Here is a 2,655-nt window from a genome sequence, read left to right as displayed (position 1 = left end):
GACAGCTCAGTCCGCTCATGGTGCGTCTCCCCCGGATGATTTTTACCGCGTTTTAACACCCCTTAGCTCCACATTAACCAGGCGGAGGATGACAGGGGGAGTTGGGACAGCTCAGTCCGCTCATGGTGCGTCTCCCCCGGATGATTTTTACCGCGTTTTAACACCCCTTAGCTCCACATTAACAAGATGGAGGATGACAGGGGGAGTTGGGACAGCTCAGTCCGCTCATGGTGCGTCTCCCCCGGATGATTTTTACCGCGTTTTAACACCCCTTAGCGCCACATTAACCAGGCGGAGGATGACAGGGGGAGTTTGGACAGCTCAGTCCGCTCATGGTGCGTCTCCCCCGGATGATTTTTACCGCGTTTTAACACCCCTTAGCTCCACATTAACCAGGCGGAGGATGACAGGGGGAGTTGGGACAGCTCAGTCCGCTCATGGTGCGTCCCCCGGATGATTTTTACCGCGTTTTAACACCCCTTAGCTCCACATTAACAAGATGGAGGATGACAGGGGGAGTTGGGACAGCTCAGTCCGCTCATGGTGCGTCTCCCCCGGATGATTTTTTCCGCGTTTTAACACCCCTTAGCGCCACATTAACCAGGCGGAGGATGACAGGGGGAGTTTGGACAGCTCAGTCCGCTCATGGTGCGTCTCCCCCGGATGATTTTTACCGCGTTTTAACACCCCTTAGCTCCACATTAACCAGGCGGAGGATGACAGGGGGAGTTGGGACAGCTCAGTCCGCTCATGGTGCGTCTCCCCCGGATGATTTTTACCGCGTTTTAACACCCTTAGGATTTGGGACAGCTCAGTCCGCTCAGGATGGCGTTTTAACACCCCTTAGCGCCACATTAACCAGGCGGAGGATGACAGGGGGAGTTTGGACAGCTCAGTCCGCTCATGGTGCGTCTCCCCGGATGATTTTTACCGCGACCCCTTAGATTAACCAGGCGGAGGATGACAGGGGGAGTTGGGACAGCTCAGTCCGCTCATGGTGCGCGTTTTAACACCCCTTAGCTCCACATTAACAAGATGGAGGATGACAGGGGGAGTTGGGACAGCTCAGTCCGCTCATGGTGCGTCTCCCCCGGATGATTTTTTCCGCGTTTTAACACCCCTTAGCGCCACATTAACCAGGCGGAGGATGACAGGGGGAGTTTGGACAGCTCAGTCCGCTCATGGTGCGTCTCCCCCGGATGATTTTTACCGCGTTTTAACACCCCTTAGCTCCACATTAACCAGGCGGAGGATGACAGGGGGAGTTGGGACAGCTCAGTCCGCTCATGGTGCGTCTCCCCGGATGATTTTTACCGCGTTTTAACACCCCTTAGCTCCACATTAACAAGATGGAGGATGACAGGGGGAGTTGGGACAGCTCAGTCCGCTCATGGTGCGTCTCCCCCGGATGATTTTTTCCGCGTTTTAACACCCCTTAGCGCCACATTAACCAGGCGGAGGATGACAGGGGGAGTTTGGACAGCTCAGTCCGCTCATGGTGCGTCTCCCCCGGATGATTTTTACCGCGTTTTAACACCCCTTAGCTCCACATTAACCAGGCGGAGGGACAGGATGACAGGGGGAGTTTGGACAGCTCAGTCCGCTCATGGTGCGTCTCCCCCGGATGATTTTTACCGCGTTTTAACACCCCTTAGCGCCACATTAACCAGGCGGAGGATGACAGGGGGAGTTTGGACAGCTCAGTCCGCTCATGGTGCGTCTCCCCGGATGATTTTTCCGCGTTTTCCCCTTTTGATTTTTCAGTGGTTTGTTTTACACCCCTTAGCTCCACATTAACCAGGCGGAGGATGACAGGGGGAGTTGGGACAGCTCAGTCCGCTCATGGTGCGTCTCCCCCGGATGATTTTTACCGCGTTTTAACACCCCTTAGCTCCACATTAACAAGATGGAGGATGACAGGGGGAGTTGGGGCAGCTCAGTCCGCTCATGGTGCGTCCCCCGGATGATTTTCACCGCGTTTTAACACCCCTTAGCTCCACATTAACCAGGCGGAGGGTGACAGGGGGAGTTGGGACAGCTCAGTCCGCTCATGGTGCGTCTCCCCGGATGATTTTTACCGCGTTTTAACACCCCCAGCTCCACAGTAACCAGGCGGAGGGTGACAGGGGGAGTTGGGACAGCTCAGTCCGCCGACGGTGCGTCTCCCCCGGATGATTTTAACCGCAATTTGAGGGCCTTCTCTCCGGAGGAAGGGCCCGGAGAGAGAGTCAAACCGCGGCGTTTCGCGCCGGTCCCCCCCCCCCGGAGCTCCGGTTCCGTCCGAGCGCGGAAAATTTTCAAAGTGTCGAAAATTTTCAAAGTGTCGAAAATTTTCAAAGTGTCGACTTTTTTCCAAGTGTCGACTTTTTTCAAAGTGTCGAAAATTTTCAGAGTGTCGACTTTTTTCTAAGTGTCGAAAATTTTCTAAGTGTTGACTTTCTTCCCGACCGGGGAAGGGGGAGAAAATGCAGAGGCGGTTGACCCTCTACCGCTTCCCTTCCCCTCCCTCGGTCGAAAAACTTTGAAAAAAAATGAAAATTAGGTTACCCTGGGCGCGAAACCCTGGATTTTTTCTAAGTTTTTCGACCGGGGGAGGTGACGGGCGGTAAAGGGTCAACCGCTTGCGCACTTTTTCCCCTTCTCCGGTGAGCGCCA

Source organism: Etheostoma spectabile, unplaced genomic scaffold (assembly GCF_008692095.1).
Source record: "Etheostoma spectabile isolate EspeVRDwgs_2016 unplaced genomic scaffold, UIUC_Espe_1.0 scaffold00006263, whole genome shotgun sequence".
NCBI classification, from domain to species: Eukaryota; Metazoa; Chordata; class Actinopteri; order Perciformes; family Percidae; genus Etheostoma; species Etheostoma spectabile.
Note: the sequence above shows the minus strand (reverse complement) of the source record.